The 19,316-nt window shown below is 32.3% G+C and overlaps 15 non-coding genes across 15 annotated transcripts; all 15 read right to left on the minus strand.

Moving 5' to 3' along the window:
- Nucleotides 1-128: 128 nt before the first annotated feature.
- On the minus strand, nucleotides 129-199 carry TRNAG-CCC (transfer RNA glycine (anticodon CCC)). The gene has a single exon. It is a non-coding gene; the product is annotated as a tRNA-Gly (tRNA).
- A 451-nt stretch (nucleotides 200-650) lies between these two features.
- TRNAG-CCC (transfer RNA glycine (anticodon CCC)) lies at nucleotides 651-721 on the minus strand. Its single transcript has one exon. It is a non-coding gene; the product is annotated as a tRNA-Gly (tRNA).
- A 1,486-nt stretch (nucleotides 722-2,207) lies between these two features.
- On the minus strand, nucleotides 2,208-2,278 carry TRNAG-CCC (transfer RNA glycine (anticodon CCC)). The gene has a single exon. It is a non-coding gene; the product is annotated as a tRNA-Gly (tRNA).
- A 965-nt stretch (nucleotides 2,279-3,243) lies between these two features.
- On the minus strand, nucleotides 3,244-3,314 carry TRNAG-CCC (transfer RNA glycine (anticodon CCC)). The gene has a single exon. It is a non-coding gene; the product is annotated as a tRNA-Gly (tRNA).
- A 1,488-nt stretch (nucleotides 3,315-4,802) lies between these two features.
- Nucleotides 4,803-4,873, minus strand: TRNAG-CCC (transfer RNA glycine (anticodon CCC)). Its single transcript has one exon. It is a non-coding gene; the product is annotated as a tRNA-Gly (tRNA).
- A 2,527-nt stretch (nucleotides 4,874-7,400) lies between these two features.
- On the minus strand, nucleotides 7,401-7,471 carry TRNAG-CCC (transfer RNA glycine (anticodon CCC)). Its single transcript has one exon. It is a non-coding gene; the product is annotated as a tRNA-Gly (tRNA).
- A 965-nt stretch (nucleotides 7,472-8,436) lies between these two features.
- TRNAG-CCC (transfer RNA glycine (anticodon CCC)) lies at nucleotides 8,437-8,507 on the minus strand. Its single transcript has one exon. It is a non-coding gene; the product is annotated as a tRNA-Gly (tRNA).
- Nucleotides 8,508-9,995: 1,488 nt separating this feature from the next.
- TRNAG-CCC (transfer RNA glycine (anticodon CCC)) lies at nucleotides 9,996-10,066 on the minus strand. The gene has a single exon. It is a non-coding gene; the product is annotated as a tRNA-Gly (tRNA).
- Nucleotides 10,067-12,073: 2,007 nt separating this feature from the next.
- Nucleotides 12,074-12,144, minus strand: TRNAG-CCC (transfer RNA glycine (anticodon CCC)). The gene has a single exon. It is a non-coding gene; the product is annotated as a tRNA-Gly (tRNA).
- A 2,006-nt stretch (nucleotides 12,145-14,150) lies between these two features.
- Nucleotides 14,151-14,221, minus strand: TRNAG-CCC (transfer RNA glycine (anticodon CCC)). Its single transcript has one exon. It is a non-coding gene; the product is annotated as a tRNA-Gly (tRNA).
- A 965-nt stretch (nucleotides 14,222-15,186) lies between these two features.
- On the minus strand, nucleotides 15,187-15,257 carry TRNAG-CCC (transfer RNA glycine (anticodon CCC)). The gene has a single exon. It is a non-coding gene; the product is annotated as a tRNA-Gly (tRNA).
- A 1,487-nt stretch (nucleotides 15,258-16,744) lies between these two features.
- On the minus strand, nucleotides 16,745-16,815 carry TRNAG-CCC (transfer RNA glycine (anticodon CCC)). The gene has a single exon. It is a non-coding gene; the product is annotated as a tRNA-Gly (tRNA).
- A 450-nt stretch (nucleotides 16,816-17,265) lies between these two features.
- On the minus strand, nucleotides 17,266-17,336 carry TRNAV-CAC (transfer RNA valine (anticodon CAC)). The gene has a single exon. It is a non-coding gene; the product is annotated as a tRNA-Val (tRNA).
- A 966-nt stretch (nucleotides 17,337-18,302) lies between these two features.
- Nucleotides 18,303-18,373, minus strand: TRNAG-CCC (transfer RNA glycine (anticodon CCC)). Its single transcript has one exon. It is a non-coding gene; the product is annotated as a tRNA-Gly (tRNA).
- Nucleotides 18,374-18,823: 450 nt separating this feature from the next.
- TRNAG-CCC (transfer RNA glycine (anticodon CCC)) lies at nucleotides 18,824-18,894 on the minus strand. Its single transcript has one exon. It is a non-coding gene; the product is annotated as a tRNA-Gly (tRNA).
- Nucleotides 18,895-19,316: the final 422 nt, after the last annotated feature.

Genomic DNA, 19,316 nt, shown 5'->3' on the forward strand with positions numbered 1-19,316 from the left:
TTAAGAATTTGGTGAATAGAGACATCTTGGAGGCTCATCTTTGATAAATGCAGTATTGTAATGTTTTTAGTGAGATTCAATATATATTAATTTGAAAAATGTCATAGGATTCAAAAAACACATTTTCATGCGCTAGCCGGGACTCGAACCCGGGTCGCAAGAATGGGAATCTTGCATGATACCCCTACACTACTAGCGCTTTTTAGCTACCTATAATTCACACAACAAATGACTAACAATCAATTGATGATCTTTAGTCAAAAATGTTCAATTTGGCTATGATTTTCAAGTGAAATTGTACTATTTGCACTGTTGTATAGATTTCCCAAGATAAGAAATACATATCTTTGCTCCATGGATGTATTTTTAGTTCAAGGTTTATTGTGCTAAAGAGTTTGTGGAACAAATATAAATAATTCGGAAATGTAATTGCCTTTACAATAGCAGCTTTGGGTCTTTAGTGTTTGTGTCAGTAGCACATTTTTTTTTACCTGTGGAGAGGAAATGTTACTATTATGCTTTTTAAGAATTTGGTGAATAGAGACATCTTGGAGGCTCATCTTTGAGAAATGCAATATTGTAATGTTTTTAGTGAGATTCAATATATATTCATTTGAAAAATGTCATAGGATTCAAAAAACACATTTTCATGCGCTAGCCGGGACTCTAACCCGGATCACAAGAATGGGAATCTTGCATGATACCCCTACACTACTAGCGCTCTTTAGAAACTTTTAATTCACATAACAAATGACTAACAATCAATTGATAATCTTTAGTCAATAATGTGCAATTTGGCTATGATTTTCAAGTGAAATTGTACTATTTGCACTGTAGTATAGATTTCCCAATATAACAAGTACATACATTTTCTCCATGGATGTATTTTTAGTTCAAGGAAGATTGTGCTAAAGAGTTTGTGGAGCAAATATAAATAATTCGGAAATGTTATTGCCTTTACAATGGCAGCTTTGGGACTTTAGTGTTTGTGCCAGTAGCACAATTTTTTTACCTGTGGAGAGGAAGTGTTACTTCTATGCTTTTTAAGAATTTGGTGAATAGAGACATATTGGATGGTAATCTCTGAGAAATGCAATATTGCAGTGTTTTTAGTGAGATTCAATATATATTAATTTGAAACATTTCATAGGATTCAAAAGACACATTATGCACTAGCCAGGTCTCAAACCAAGGTCGCACGAATGATAATCTTGCATGATACCCCTACACTAGCACATTCTTAAAGAACTACATTCACATAAAAGAAGTCTTGCAATCAATTGTTAATCTCTAGTGAAAATTGTGCAATGTGACTGTGTTTTTCAAGTGAAGTTGTACTATCTCCACTGCCTTATAAGTTTCCCACAATAAGAAATACATATATTTACTCTTTGGATGTATTTTTTTTCAAGGAAAGATTTGATAATGACATTGTGGAGCAGATGTAAAAAATTAAGAAATATAATTGACTTCACAATTAAAGCTTTAACTCTTTAGTGTTTGTATCACTGGTACATTTTTTTTACCTGTGGAGAGAAAATGTTACCTCTATGCTTTTTAAGAATTTTGTGAATTGAGACATCTTCAAGGACTATCTCTGAGAAAAGCAATAAAGCTATGTTTTTTATACAGATTAATTATATATTAATTTAACAGATTTTATAGAATTCAAAAGACACACTTTTATGTGCTAGCTGGGACTCGAACCCAGGTCGCAAGAATGGGAATCTTGCATGTTACCCCTACTTTACTAGCGCTTTTTAGCTACCTATAATTCACACAACAAATGACTAACAATCAATTGATGATCTTTAGTCAAAAATTTTCAATTTGGCTATGATTTTCAAGTGAAATTGTACTATTTGCACTGTTGTATAGATTTCCCAAGATAAGAAATACATATCTTTGCTCCATGGATGTATTTTTAGTTCAAGGAAGATTGTGCTAAAGAGTTTGTGGAACAAATGTAGTTAATTCGGAAATGTAATTGCCTTTACAATAGCAGCTTTGGGTCTTTAGTGTTTGTGTCCGTAGCACTTTTTTTTTACCTGTGGAGAGGAAATGTTACTATTATGCTTTTTAAGAATTTGGTGAATAGAGACATCTTGGAGGCTCATCTTTGATAAATGCAATATTGTAATGTTTTTAGTGAGATTCAACATATATTAATTTGAAAAATGTCATAGGATTCAAAAAACACATTTTTATGCGCTAGCCGGGACTCGAACCCGGGTCGCAAGAATGGGAATCTTGCATGATACCCCTACACTACTAGCGCTCTTTAGAAATCTTCAATTCGCACAACAAATAACTAACAATCAATTGATAATCTTTAGTCAAAAATGTTCAATTTGGCTATGATTTTCAAGTGAAATTGTACTATTTGCACTGTAGAATAGATTTCCCAAGATAAGAAGTACATACATTTTCTCCATGAATGTATTTTTAGTTCAAGGAAGATTGTGCTAAAGAGTTTTTGGAGCAAATATAAATAATTCGGAAATGTAATTGCCTTTACAATAGCAGCTTTGGGACTTTAGTGTTTGTGTCAGTAGCACAATTTTTTTACCTGTGGAGAGGAAGTGTTACTTCTATGCTTTTTAAGAATTTGGTGAATAGAGACATCTTGGATGCTAATCTCTTAGAAATGCAATATTGCAGTGTTTTTAGTGAGATTCAATATATATTAATTTGAAACATTTCATAGGATTCAAAAGACACATTATGCACTAGCCAGGTCTCAAACCAAGGTCGCACGAATGATAATCTTGCATGATACCCCTACACTAGCACATTCTTAAAGAACTACATTCACATAAAAGAAGTCTTACAATCAATTGTTAATCTCTAGTGAAAATTGTGCAATGTGACGGTGTTTTTCAAGTGAAGTTGTACTATCTCCACTGCCTTATAAGTTTCCCACAATAAGAAATACATATATTTAATCTTTGGATGTATTTTTTTTCAAGGAAAGATTAGATAATGACATTGTGCAGCAGATGTAAAAAATTAAGAAATATAATTGACTTCACAATTAAAGCTTTAACTCTTTAGTGTTTGTATCACTGGTACATTTTTTTTACCTGTGGAGAGAAAATGTTACCTCTATGCTTTTTAAGAATTTTGTGAATTGATACATTTTCAAGGACTATCTCTGAGAAAAGCAATAAAGCTATGTTTTTTATACAGATTAATTATATATTAATTTAACAGATTTTATAGAATTCAAAAGACACACTTTTATGCGCTAGCCGGGACTCGAACCCAGGTCGCAAGAATGGGAATCTTGCATGATACCCCTACACTACTAGCGTTTTTTAGCTACCTATAATTCACACAACAAATGACTAACAATCAATTGATGATCTTTAGTCAAAAATGATCAATTTGGCTATGATTTTCAAGTGAAATTGTACTATTTGCACTGTTGTATAGATTTCCCAAGATAAGAAATACATATCTTTGCTCCATGGATGTATTTTTAGTTCAAGGAAGATTGTGCTAAAGAGTTTGTGGAACAAATATAAATAATTCGGAAATGTAATTGCCTTTACAATAGCAGCTTTGGGTCTTTAGTGTTTGTGTCAGTAGCACATTTTTTTTACCTGTGGAGAGGAAATGTTACTATTATGCTTTTTAAGAATTTGGTGAATAGAGACATCTTGGAGGCTCATCTTTGAGAAATGCAATATTGTAATGTTTTTAGTGAGATTCAATATATATTAATTTGAAAAATGTCATAGGATTCAAAAAACACATTTTCATGCGCTAGCCGGGACTCGAACCCGGGTCGGAAGAATGGGAATCTTGCATGATACCCGTACACTACTAGTGCTCTTTAGAAACCTTTAATTCACACAACAAATGACTAACAATCAATTGATAATCTTTAGTCAAAAATGTGCAATTTGGCTATGATTTTCAAGTGAAATTGTTCTTTTTGCACTGTAGTACAGATTTCCCAAGATAAGAAGTACATACATTTGCCCCATGGATGTATTTTTAGTTCAAGGAAGATTGTGCTAAAGAGTTTTTGGAGCAAATATAAATAATTCGGAAATGTAATTGCCTTTACAATAGCAGCTTTGGGACTTTAGTGTTTGTGTCAGTAGCACTATTTTTTTTACCTGTGGAGAGGAAGTGTTACTTCTATGCTTTTTAAGAATTTGGTGAATAGAGACATCTTGGATGCAAATCTCTGAGAAATGCAATATTGCAGTGTTTTTAGTGAGATTCAATATATATTAATTTGAAACATTTCATAGGATTCAAAAGACACATTATGCTCTAGCCAGGTCTCAAACCAAGGTCGCACCAATGATAATCTTGCATGATACCCCTACACTAGCACATTCTTAAAGAACTACATTCACATAAAAGAAGTCTTACAATCAATTGTTAATCTCTAGTGAAAATTGTGCAATGTGATGGTGTTTTTCAAGTGAAGTTGTACTATCTCCACTGCCTTATAAGTTTCGCACAATAAGAAATACATATATTTAATCTTTGGATGCATTTTTTTTCAAGGAAAGATTTGATAATGACATTGTGGAGCAGATGTAAAAAAATTAAGAAATATAATTGACTTCACAATTAAAGCTTTAACTCTTTAGTGTTTGTATCACTGGTACATTTTTTTTACCTGTGGAGAGAAAATGTTACCTCTATACTTTTTAAGAATTTTGTGAATTGAGACATCTTCAAGGACTATCTCTGAGAAAAGCAATAAAGCTATGTTTTTTATACAGATTAATTATATATTAATTTAACAGATTTTATAGAATTCAAAAGACACACTTTTATGCGCTAGCTGGGACTCAAACCCAGGTCGCAAGAATGGGAATCTTGCATGATACCCCTACACTACTAGCGCTTTTTAGCTACCTATAATTCACACAACAAATGACTAACAATGAATTGATGATCTTTAGTCAAAAATGTTCAATTTGGCTATGATTTTCAAGTGAAATTGTACTATTTGCACTGTTGTATAGATTTCCCAAGATAAGAAATACATATCTTTGCTCCATGGATGTATTTTTAGTTCAAGGAAGATTGTGCTAAAGAGTTTTTGGAACAAATGTAGTTAATTCGGAAATGTAATTGCCTTTACAATAGCAGCTTTGGGTCTTTAGTGTTTGTGTCCGTAGCACTTTTTTTTTACCTGTGGAGAGGAAATGTTACTATTATGCTTTTTAAGAATTTGGTGAATAGAGACATCTTGTAGGCTCATCTTTGAGAAATGCAATATTGTAATGTTTTTAGTGAGATTCAATATATATTCATTTGAAAAATGTCATAGGATTCAAAAAACACATTTTCATGCGCTCGCCGGGACTCTAACCTAGGTCACAAGAATGGGAATCTTGCATGATACCCCTACACTACTAGCGCTTTTTAGCTACCTATAATTCACACAACAAATGACTAACAATCAATTGATGATCTTTAGTCAAAAATGTTCAATTTGGCTATGATTTTCAAGTGAAATTGTACTATTTGCACTGTTGTATAGATTTCCCAAGATAAGAAATACATATCTTTGCTCCATGGATGTATTTTTAGTTCAAGGAAGATTGTGCTAAAGAGTTTGTGGAACAAATATAAATAATTCGGAAATGTAAATGCCTTTACAATAGCAGCTTTGGGTCTTTAGTGTTTGTGTCAGTAGCACATTTTTTTTACCTGTGGAGAGGAAATGTTACTATTATGCTTTTTAAGAGTTTGGTGAATAGAGACATCTTGGAGGCTCATCTTTGAGAAATGCAATATTGTAATGTTTTTAGTGAGATTCAATATATATTAATTTGAAAAATGTCATAGGATTCAAAAAACACATTTTCATGCGCTAGCCGGGACTCTAACCCGGTCACAAAAATGGGAATCTTGCATGATACCCCTACACTACTAGCGCTCTTTAGAAACTTTTAATTCACATAACAAATGACTAACAATCAATTGATAATCTTTAGTTAAAAATGTGCAATTTGGCTATGATTTTCAAGTGAAATTGTACTATTTGCACTGTAGTATAGATTTCCCAAGATAAGAAGTACATACATTTTCTCCATGGATGTATTTTTAGTTCAAGGAAGATTGTGCTAAAGAGTTTGTGGAGCAAATATAAATAATTCGGAAATGTTATTGCCTTTACAATAGCAGCTTTGGGACTTTAGTGTTTGTGCCAGTAGCACAATTTTTTTCCCTGTTGAGAGGAAGTGTTACTTCTATGCTTTTTAAGAATTTGGTGAATAGAGACATATTGGATGGTAATCTCTGAGAAATGCAATATTGCAGTGTTTTTAGTGAGATTCAATATATATTAATTTGAAACATTTCATAGGATTCAAAAGACACATTATGCACTAGCCAGGTCTCAAACCAAGGTCGCACGAATGATAATCTTGCATGATACCCCTACACTAGCACATTCTTAAAGAACTACATTCACATAAAAGAAGTCTTGCAATCAATTGTTAATCTCTAGTGAAAATTGTGCAATGTGACTGTGTTTTTCAAGTGAAGTTGTACTATCTCCACTGCCTTATAAGTTTCCCACAATAAGAAATACATATATTTACTCTTTGGATGTATTTTTTTTCAAGGAAAGATTTGATAATGACATTGTGGAGCAGATGTAAAAAATTAAGAAATATAATTGACTTCACAATTAAAGCTTTAACTCTTTAGTGTTTGTATCACTGGTACATTTTTTTTACCTGTGGAGAGAAAATGTTACCTCTATGCTTTTTAAGAATTTTGTGAATTGAGACATCTTCAAGGACTATCTCTGAGAAAAGCAATAAAGCTATGTTTTTTATACAGATTAATTATATATTAATTTAACAGATTTTATAGAATTCAAAAGACACACTTTTATGTGCTAGCTGGGACTCGAACCCAGGTCGCAAGAATGGGAATCTTGCATGTTACCCCTACTTTACTAGCGCTTTTTAGCTACCTATAATTCACACAACAAATGACTAACAATCAATTGATGATCTTTAGTCAAAAATTTTCAATTTGGCTATGATTTTCAAGTGAAATTGTACTATTTGCACTGTTGTATAGATTTCCCAAGATAAGAAATACATATCTTTGCTCCATGGATGTATTTTTAGTTCAAGGAAGATTGTGCTAAAGAGTTTGTGGAACAAATGTAGTTAATTCGGAAATGTAATTGCCTTTACAATAGCAGCTTTGGGTCTTTAGTGTTTGTGTCCGTAGCACTTTTTTTTTACCTGTGGAGAGGAAATGTTACTATTATGCTTTTTAAGAATTTGGTGAATAGAGACATCTTGGAGGCTCATCTTTGATAAATGCAATATTGTAATGTTTTTAGTGAGATTCAACATATATTAATTTGAAAAATGTCATAGGATTCAAAAAACACATTTTTATGCGCTAGCCGGGACTCGAACCCGGGTCGCAAGAATGGGAATCTTGCATGATACCCCTACACTACTAGCGCTCTTTAGAAATCTTTAATTCGCACAACAAATAACTAACAATCAATTGATAATCTTTAGTCAAAAATGTTCAATTTGGCTATGATTTTCAAGTGAAATTGTACTATTTGCACTGTAGAATAGATTTCCCAAGATAAGAAGTACATACATTTTCTCCATGAATGTATTTTTAGTTCAAGGAAGATTGTGCTAAAGAGTTTTTGGAGCAAATATAAATAATTCGGAAATGTAATTGCCTTTACAATAGCAGCTTTGGGACTTTAGTGTTTGTGTCAGTAGCACAATTTTTTTACCTGTGGAGAGGAAGTGTTACTTCTATGCTTTTTAAGAATTTGGTGAATAGAGACATCTTGGATGCTAATCTCTTAGAAATGCAATATTGCAGTGTTTTTAGTGAGATTCAATATATATTAATTTGAAACATTTCATAGGATTCAAAAGACACATTATGCACTAGCCAGGTCTCAAACCAAGGTCGCACGAATGATAATCTTGCATGATACCCCTACACTAGCACATTCTTAAAGAACTACATTCACATAAAAGAAGTCTTACAATCAATTGTTAATCTCTAGTGAAAATTGTGCAATGTGACGGTGTTTTTCAAGTGAAGTTGTACTATCTCCACTGCCTTATAAGTTTCCCACAATAAGAAATACATATATTTAATCTTTGGATGTATTTTTTTTCAAGGAAAGATTAGATAATGACATTGTGCAGCAGATGTAAAAAATTAAGAAATATAATTGACTTCACAATTAAAGCTTTAACTCTTTAGTGTTTGTATCACTGGTACATTTTTTTTACCTGTGGAGAGAAAATGTTACCTCTATGCTTTTTAAGAATTTTGTGAATTGATACATTTTCAAGGACTATCTCTGAGAAAAGCAATAAAGCTATGTTTTTTATACAGATTAATTATATATTAATTTAACAGATTTTATAGAATTCAAAAGACACACTTTTATGCGCTAGCCGGGACTCGAACCCAGGTCGCAAGAATGGGAATCTTGCATGATACCCCTACACTACTAGCGTTTTTTAGCTACCTATAATTCACACAACAAATGACTAACAATCAATTGATGATCTTTAGTCAAAAATGATCAATTTGGCTATGATTTTCAAGTGAAATTGTACTATTTGCACTGTTGTATAGATTTCCCAAGATAAGAAATACATATCTTTGCTCCATGGATGTATTTTTAGTTCAAGGAAGATTGTGCTAAAGAGTTTGTGGAACAAATATAAATAATTCGGAAATGTAATTGCCTTTACAATAGCAGCTTTGGGTCTTTAGTGTTTGTGTCAGTAGCACATTTTTTTTACCTGTGGAGAGGAAATGTTACTATTATGCTTTTTAAGAATTTGGTGAATAGAGACATCTTGGAGGCTCATCTTTGAGAAATGCAATATTGTAATGTTTTTAGTGAGATTCAATATATATTAATTTGAAAAATGTCATAGGATTCAAAAAACACATTTTCATGCGCTAGCCGGGACTCGAACCCGGGTCGGAAGAATGGGAATCTTGCATGATACCCGTACACTACTAGTGCTCTTTAGAAACCTTTAATTCACACAACAAATGACTAACAATCAATTGATAATCTTTAGTCAAAAATGTGCAATTTGGCTATGATTTTCAAGTGAAATTGTTCTTTTTGCACTGTAGTACAGATTTCCCAAGATAAGAAGTACATACATTTGCCCCATGGATGTATTTTTAGTTCAAGGAAGATTGTGCTAAAGAGTTTTTGGAGCAAATATAAATAATTCGGAAATGTAATTGCCTTTACAATAGCAGCTTTGGGACTTTAGTGTTTGTGTCAGTAGCACTATTTTTTTTACCTGTGGAGAGGAAGTGTTACTTCTATGCTTTTTAAGAATTTGGTGAATAGAGACATCTTGGATGCAAATCTCTGAGAAATGCAATATTGCAGTGTTTTTAGTGAGATTCAATATATATTAATTTGAAACATTTCATAGGATTCAAAAGACACATTATGCTCTAGCCAGGTCTCAAACCAAGGTCGCACCAATGATAATCTTGCATGATACCCCTACACTAGCACATTCTTAAAGAACTACATTCACATAAAAGAAGTCTTACAATCAATTGTTAATCTCTAGTGAAAATTGTGCAATGTGATGGTGTTTTTCAAGTGAAGTTGTACTATCTCCACTGCCTTATAAGTTTCGCACAATAAGAAATACATATATTTAATCTTTGGATGCATTTTTTTTCAAGGAAAGATTTGATAATGACATTGTGGAGCAGATGTAAAAAAATTAAGAAATATAATTGACTTCACAATTAAAGCTTTAACTCTTTAGTGTTTGTATCACTGGTACATTTTTTTTACCTGTGGAGAGAAAATGTTACCTCTATACTTTTTAAGAATTTTGTGAATTGAGACATCTTCAAGGACTATCTCTGAGAAAAGCAATAAAGCTATGTTTTTTATACAGATTAATTATATATTAATTTAACAGATTTTATAGAATTCAAAAGACACACTTTTATGCGCTAGCTGGGACTCAAACCCAGGTCGCAAGAATGGGAATCTTGCATGATACCCCTACACTACTAGCGCTTTTTAGCTACCTATAATTCACACAACAAATGACTAACAATGAATTGATGATCTTTAGTCAAAAATGTTCAATTTGGCTATGATTTTCAAGTGAAATTGTACTATTTGCACTGTTGTATAGATTTCCCAAGATAAGAAATACATATCTTTGCTCCATGGATGTATTTTTAGTTCAAGGAAGATTGTGCTAAAGAGTTTTTGGAACAAATGTAGTTAATTCGGAAATGTAATTGCCTTTACAATAGCAGCTTTGGGTCTTTAGTGTTTGTGTCCGTAGCACTTTTTTTTTACCTGTGGAGAGGAAATGTTACTATTATGCTTTTTAAGAATTTGGTGAATAGAGACATCTTGTAGGCTCATCTTTGAGAAATGCAATATTGTAATGTTTTTAGTGAGATTCAATATATATTCATTTGAAAAATGTCATAGGATTCAAAAAACACATTTTCATGCGCTCGCCGGGACTCTAACCTAGGTCACAAGAATGGGAATCTTGCATGATACCCCTACACTACTAGCGCTCTTTAGAAACTTTTAATTCACATAACAAATGACTAACAATCAATTGATAATCTTTAGTCAAAAATGTGCAATTTGGCTATGATTTTCAAGTGAAATTGTACTATTTGCACTGTTGTATAGATTTCCCAAGATAAGAAGTACATACATTTTCTCCATTGATGTATTTTTAGTTCAAGGAAGATTGTGCTAAAGAGTTAGTGGAGCAAATATAAATAATTTGGAAATGTTATTGCCTTTACAATAGCAGCTTTGGGACTTTAGTGTTTGTGCCAGTAGCACAATTTTTTTACCTGTGGAGAGGAAGTGTTACTTCTATGCTTTTTAAGAATTTGGTGAATAGAGACATCTTGGATGCTAATCTCTGAGAAATGCAATATTGCAGTGTTTTTAGTGAGATTCAATATATATTAATTTGAAACATTTCATAGGATTCAAAAGACACATTATGCACTAGCCGGGTCTCAAACCAAGGTCGCACGAATGATAATCTTGCATGATACCCCTACACTAGCACATTCTTAAAGAACTACATTCACATAAAAGAAGTCGTGCAATCAATTGTTAATCTCTAGTGAAAATTGTGCAATGTGACTGTGTTTTTCAAGTGAAGTTGTACTATCTCCACTGCCTTATAAGTTTCCCACAATAAGAAATACATATATTTACTCTTTGGATGTATTTTTTTTCAAGGAAAGATTTGATAATGACATTGTAGAGCAGATGTAAAAAATTAAGAAATATAATTGACTTCACAATTAAAGCTTTAACTCTTTAGTGTTTGTGTCACTAGTACATTTTTTTTACCTGTGGAGAGAAAATGTTACCGCTATGCTTTTTAAGAATTTTGTGAATTGAGACATCTTCAAGGACTATCTCTGAGAAAAGCAATAAAGCTATGTTTTTTATACAGATTATTTATATATTAATTTAACAGATTTTATAGAATTCAAAAGACACACTTTTATGTGCTAGCTGGGACTCGAACCCAAGTCGCAAGAATGGGAATCTTGCATGTTACCCCTACTTTACTAGCACTTTTTAGCTACCTATAATTCACACAACAAATGACTAACAATCAATTGATGATCTTTAGTCAAAAATTTTCAATTTGGCTATGATTTTCAAGTGAAATTGTACTATTTGCACTGTTGTATAGATTTCCCAAGATAAGAAATACATATCTTTGCTCCATGGATGTATTTTTAGTTCAAGGAAGATTGTGCTAAAGAGTTTGTGGAACAAATGTAGTTAAGTCGGAAATGTAATTGCCTTTACAATAGCAGCTTTGGGTCTTTAGTGTTTGTGTCCGTAGCACTTTTTTTTTACCTGTGGAGAGGAAATGTTACTATTATGCTTTTTAAGAATTTGGTGAATAGAGACATCTTGGAGGCTCATCTTTGATAAATGCAGTATTGTAATGTTTTTAGTGAGATTCAATATATATTAATTTGAAAAATGTCATAGGATTCAAAAAACACATTTTCATGCGCTAACCGGGACTCGAACCCGGGTTGCAAGAATGGGAATCTTGCATGATACCCCTACACTACTAGCGCTTTTTAGCTACCTATAATTCACACAACAAATGACTAACAATCAATTGATGATCTTTAGTCAAAAATGTTCAATTTGGCTATGATTTTCAAGTGAAATTGTACTATTTGCACTGTTGTATAGATTTCCCAAGATAAGAAATACATATCTTTGCTCCATGGATGTATTTTTAGTTCAAGGAAGATTGTGCTAAAGAGTTTGTGGAACAAATATAAATAATTCGGAAATGTAAATGCCTTTACAATAGCAGCTTTGGGTCTTTAGTGTTTGTGTCAGTAGCACATTTTTTTTACCTGTGGAGAGGAAATGTTACTATTATGCTTTTTAAGAGTTTGGTGAATAGAGACATCTTGGAGGCTCATCTTTGAGAAATGCAATATTGTAATGTTTTTAGTGAGATTCAATATATATTCATTTGAAAAATGTCATAGGATTCAAAAAACACATTTTCATGCGCTAGCCGGGACTCTAACCCGGTCACAAAAATGGGAATCTTGCATGATACCCCTACACTACTAGCGCTCTTTAGAAACTTTTAATTCACATAACAAATGACTAACAATCAATTGATAATCTTTAGTTAAAAATGTGCAATTTGGCTATGATTTTCAAGTGAAATTGTACTATTTGCACTGTAGTATAGATTTCCCAAGATAAGAAGTACATACATTTTCTCCATGGATGTATTTTTAGTTCAAGGAAGATTGTGCTAAAGAGTTTGTGGAGCAAATATAAATAATTCGGAAATGTTATTGCCTTTACAATAGCAGCTTTGGGACTTTAGTGTTTGTGCCAGTAGCACAATTTTTTTCCCTGTTGAGAGGAAGTGTTACTTCTATGCTTTTTAAGAATTTGGTGAATAGAGACATCTTGGATGCTAATCTCTGAGAAATGCAATATTGCAGTGTTTTTAGTGAGATTCAATATATATTAATTTGAAACATTTCATAGGATTCAAAAGACACATTATGCACTAGCCAGTTCTCAAACCAAGGTCGCACGAATGATAATCTTGCATGATACCCCTACACTAGCACATTCTTAAAGAACTACATTCACATAAAAGAAGTCTTGCAATCAATTGTTAATCTCTAGTGAAAATTGTGCAATGTGACTGTGTTTTTCAAGTGAAGTTGTACTATCTCCACTGCCTTATAAGTTTCCCACAATAAGAAATACATATATTTACTCTTTGGATGTATTTTTTTTCAAGGAAAGATTTGATAATGACATTGTGGAGCAGATGTAAAAAATTAAGAAATATAATTGACTTCACAATTAAAGCTTTAACTCTTTAGTGTTTGTATCACTGGTACATTTTTTTTACCTGTGGAGAGAAAATGTTACCTCTATGCTTTTTAAGAATTTTGTGAATTGAGACATCTTCAAGGACTATCTCTGAGAAAAGCAATAAAGCTATGTTTTTTATACAGATTAATTATATATTAATTTAACAGATTTTATAGAATTCAAAAGACACACTTTTATGTGCTAGCTGGGACTCGAACCCAGGTCGCAAGAATGGGAATCTTGCATGTTACCCCTACTTTACTAGCGCTTTTTAGCTACCTATAATTCACACAACAAATGACTAACAATCAATTGATGATCTTTAGTCAAAAATTTTCAATTTGGCTATGATTTTCAAGTGAAATTGTACTATTTGCACTGTTGTATAGATTTCCCAAGATAAGAAATACATATCTTTGCTCCATGGATGTATTTTTAGTTCAAGGAAGATTGTGCTAAAGAGTTTGTGGAACAAATGTAGTTAATTCGGAAATGTAATTGCCTTTACAATAGCAGCTTTGGGTCTTTAGTGTTTGTGTCCGTAGCACTTTTTTTTTACCTGTGGAGAGGAAATGTTACTATTATGCTTTTTAAGAATTTGGTGAATAGAGACATCTTGGAGGCTCATCTTTGATAAATGCAATATTGTAATGTTTTTAGTGAGATTCAACATATATTAATTTGAAAAATGTCATAGGATTCAAAAAACACATTTTTATGCGCTAGCCGGGACTCGAACCCGGGTCGCAAGAATGGGAATCTTGCATGATACCCCTACACTACTAGCGCTCTTTAGAAATCTTTAATTCGCACAACAAATAACTAACAATCAATTGATAATCTTTAGTCAAAAATGTTCAATTTGGCTATGATTTTCAAGTGAAATTGTACTATTTGCACTGTAGAATAGATTTCCCAAGATAAGAAGTACATACATTTTCTCCATGAATGTATTTTTAGTTCAAGGAAGATTGTGCTAAAGAGTTTTTGGAGCAAATATAAATAATTCGGAAATGTAATTGCCTTTACAATAGCAGCTTTGGGACTTTAGTGTTTGTGTCAGTAGCACAATTTTTTTACCTGTGGAGAGGTAGTGTTACTTCTATGCTTTTTAAGAATTTGGTGAATAGAGACATCTTGGATGCTAATCTCTTAGAAATGCAATATTGCAGTGTTTTTAGTGAGATTCAATATATATTAATTTGAAACATTTCATAGGATTCAAAAGACACATTATGCACTAGCCAGGTCTCAAACCAAGGTCGCACGAATGATAATCTTGCATGATACCCCTACACTAGCACATTCTCAAAGAACTACATTCACATAAAAGAAGTCTTACAATCAATTGTTAATCTCTAGTAAAAATTGTGCAATGTGACGGTGTTTTTCAAGTGAAGTTGTACTATCTCCACTGCCTTATAAGTTTCCCACAATAAGAAATACATATATTTAATCTTTGGATGTATTTTTTTTCAAGGAAAGATTAGATAATGACATTGTGGAGCAGATGTAAAAAATTAAGAAATATAATTGACTTCACAATTAAAGCTTTAACTCTTTAGTGTTTGTATCACTGGTACATTTTTTTTACCTGTGGAGAGAAAATGTTACCTCTATGCTTTTTAAGAATTTTGTGAATTGATACATTTTCAAGGACTATCTCTGAGAAAAGCAATAAAGCTATGTTTTTTATACAGATTAATTATATATTAATTTAACAGATTTTATAGAATTCAAAAGACACACTTTTATGCGCTAGCCGGGACTCGAACCCAGGTCGCAAGAATGGGAATCTTGCATGATACCCCTACACTACTAGCGTTTTTTAGCTACCTATAATTCACACAACAAATGACTAACAATCAATTGATGATCTTTAGTCAAAAATGATCAATTTGGCTATGATTTTCAAGTGAAATTGTACTATTTGCACTGTTGTATAGATTTCCCAAGATAAGAAATACATATCTTTGCTCCATGGATGTATTTTTAGTTCAAGGAAGATTGTGCTAAAGAGTTTGTGGAACAAATATAAATAATTCGGAAATGTAATTGCCTTTACAATAGCAGCTTTGGGTCTTTAGTGTTTGTGTCAGTAGCACATTTTTTTTACCTGTGGAGAGGAAATGTTACTATTATGCTTTTTAAGAATTTGGTGAATAGAGACATCTTGGAGGCTCATCTTTGATAAATGCAATATTGTAATGTTTTTAGTGAGATTCAATATATATTAATTTGAAAAATGTCATAGGATTCAAAAAACACATTTTCATGCGCTAGCCGGGACTCGAACCCGGGTCGGAAGAATGGGAATCTTGCATGATACCCGTACACTACTAGTGCTCTTTAGAAACTTTTAATTCACACAACAAATGACTAACAATCAATTGATAATCTTTAGTCAAAAATGTGCAATTTGGCTATGATTTTCAAGTGAAATTGTTCTATTTGCACTGTAGTATAGATTTCCCAAGATAAGAAGTACATACATTTGCTCCATGGATGTATTTTTAGTTCAAGGAAGATTGTGCTAAAGAGTTTTTGGAGCAAATATAAATAATTCGGAAATGTAATTGCCTTTACAATAGCAGCTTTGGGACTTTAGTGTTTGTGTCAGTAGCACTATTTTTTTTACCTGTGGAGAGGAAGTGTTACTTCTATGCTTTTTAAGAATTTGGTGAATAGAGACATCTTGGATGCAAATCTCTGAGAAATGCAATATTGCAGTGTTTTTAGTGAGATTCAATATATATTAATTTGAAACATTTCATAGGATTCAAAAGACACATTATGCTCTAGCCAGGTCTCAAACCAAGGTCGCACGAATGATAATCTTGCATGATACCCCTACACTAGCACATTCTTAAAGAACTACATTCACATAAAAGAAGTCTTACAATCAATTGTTAATCTCTAGTGAAAATTGTGCAATGTGATGGTGTTTTTCAAGTGAAGTTGTACTATCTCCACTGCCTTATAAGTTTCCCACAATAAGAAATACATATATTTAATCTTTGGATGCATTTTTTTTCAAGGAAAGATTTGATAATGACATTGTGGAGCAGATGTAAAAAATTAAGAAATATAATTGACTTCACAATTAAAGCTTTAACTCTTTAGTGTTTGTATCACTGGTACATTTTTTTTACCTGTGGAGAGAAAATGTTACCTCTATGCTTTTTAAGAATTTTGTGAATTGAGACATCTTCAAGGACTATCTCTGAGAAAAGCAATAAAGCTATATTTTTTATACAGATTAATTATATATTAATTTAACAGATTTTATAGAATTCAAAAGACACACTTTTATGCGCTAGCTGGGACTCAAACCCAGGTCGCAAGAATGGGAATCTTGCATGATACCCCTACACTACTAGCGCTTTTTAGCTACCTATAATTCACACAACAAATGACTAACAATCAATTGATGATCTTTAGTCAAAAATTTTCAATTTGGCTATGATTTTCAAGTGAAATTGTACTATTTGCAATGTTGTATAGATTTCCCAAGATAAGAAATACATATCTTTGCTCCATGGATGTATTTTTAGTTCAAGGAAGATTGTGCTAAAGAGTTTGTGGAACAAATGTAGTAAAGTCGGAAATGTAATTGCCTTTACAATAGCAGCTTTGGGTCTTTAGTGTTTGTGTCCGTAGCACTTTTTTTTTACCTGTGGAGAGGAAATGTTACTATTATGCTTTTTAAGAATTTGGTGAATAGAGACATCTTGGAGGATCATCTTTGATAAATGCAATATTGTAATGTTTTTAGTGAGATTCAACATATATTAATTTGAAAAATGTCATAGGATTCAAAAAACACATTTTTATGCGCTAGCCGGGACTCGAACCCGGGTCGCAAGAATGTGAATCTTGCATGATACCCCTACACTACTAGCGCTCTTTAGAAATCTTTAATTCGCACAACAAATAACTAACAATCAATTGATAATCTTTAGTCAAAAATGTTCAATTTGGCTATGATTTTCAAGTGAAATTGTACTATTTGCACTGTAGAATAGATTTCCCAAGATAAGAAGTACATACATTTTCTCCATGAATGTATTTTTAGTTCAAGGAAGATTGTGCTAAAGAGTTTTTGGAGCAAATATAAATAATTCGGAAATGTAATTGCCTTTACAATAGCAGCTTTGGGACTTTAGTGTTTGTGTCAGTAGCACTATTTTTTTTACCTGTGGAGAGGAAGTGTTACTTCTATGCTTTTTAAGAATTTGGTGAATAGAGACATCTTGGATGCAAATCTCTGAGAAATGCAATATTGCAGTGTTTTTAGTGAGATTCAATATATATTAATTTGAAACATTTCATAGGATTCAAAAGACACATTATGCTCTAGCCAGGTCTCAAACCAAGGTCGCACGAATGATAATCTTGCATGATACCCCTACACTAGCACATTCTTAAAGAACTACATTCACATAAAAGAAGTCTTACAATCAATTGTTAATCTCTAGTGAAAATTGTGCAATGTAATGGTGTTTTTCAAGTGAAGTTGTACTATCTCCACTGCCTTATAAGTTTCCCACAATAAGAAATACATATATTTAATCTTTGGATGCATTTTTTTTCAAGGAAAGATTTGATAATGACATTGTGGAGCAGATGTAAAAAATTAAGAAATATAATTGACTTCACAATTAAAGCTTTAACTCTTTAGTGTTTGTATCACTGGTACATTTTTTTTACCTGTGGAGAGAAAATGTTACCTCTATGCTTTTTAAGAATTTTGTGAATTGAGACATCTTCAAGGACTATCTCTGAGAAAAGCAATAAAGCTATATTTTTTATACAGATTAATTATATATTAATTTAACAGATTTTATAGAATTCAAAAGACACACTTTTATGCGCTAGCTGGGACTCAAACCCAGGTCGCAAGAATGGGAATCTTGCATGATACCCCTACACTACTAGCGCTTTTTAGCTACCTATAATTCACACAACAAATGACTAACAATCAATTGATGATCTTTAGTCAAAAATTTTCAATTTGGCTATGATTTTCAAGTGAAATTGTACTATTTGCAATGTTGTATAGATTTCCCAAGATAAGAAATACATATCTTTGCTCCATGGATGTATTTTTAGTTCAAGGAAGATTGTGCTAAAGAGTTTGTGGAACAAATGTAGTAAAGTCGGAAATGTAATTGCCTTTACAATAGCAGCTTTGGGTCTTTAGTGTTTGTGTCCGTAGCACTTTTTTTTTACCTGTGGAGAGGAAATGTTACTATTATGCTTTTTAAGAATTTGGTGAATAGAGACATCTTGGAGGATCATCTTTGATAAATGCAATATTGTAATGTTTTTAGTGAGATTCAACATATATTAATTTGAAAAATGTCATAGGATTCAAAAAACACATTTTTATGCGCTAGCCGGGACTCGAACCCGGGTCGCAAGAATGGGAATCTTGCATGATACCCCTACACTACTAGCGCTCTTTAGAAATCTTTAATTCGCACAACAAATAACTAACAATCAATTGATAATCTTTAGTCAAAAATGTTCAATTTGGCTATGATTTTCAAGTGAAATTGTACTATTTGCACTGTAGAATAGATTTCCCAAGATAAGAAGTACATACATTTTCTCCATGAATGTATTTTTAGTTCAAGGAAGATTGTGCTAAAGAGTTTTTGGAGCAAATATAAATAATTCGGAAATGTAATTGCCTTTACAATAGCAGCTTTGGGACTTTAGTGTTTGTGTCAGTAGCACAATTTTTTTACCTGTGGAGAGGTAGTGTTACTTCTATGCTTTTTAAGAATTTGGTGAATAGAGACATCTTGGATGCTAATCTCTTAGAAATGCAATATTGCAGTGTTTTTAGTGAGATTCAATATATATTAATTTGAAACAT

Source organism: Taudactylus pleione, unplaced genomic scaffold (assembly GCF_031769625.1).
Source record: "Taudactylus pleione unplaced genomic scaffold, aTauple2 ptg000497l, whole genome shotgun sequence".
Lineage (NCBI taxonomy): Eukaryota > Metazoa > Chordata > Amphibia > Anura > Myobatrachidae > Taudactylus > Taudactylus pleione.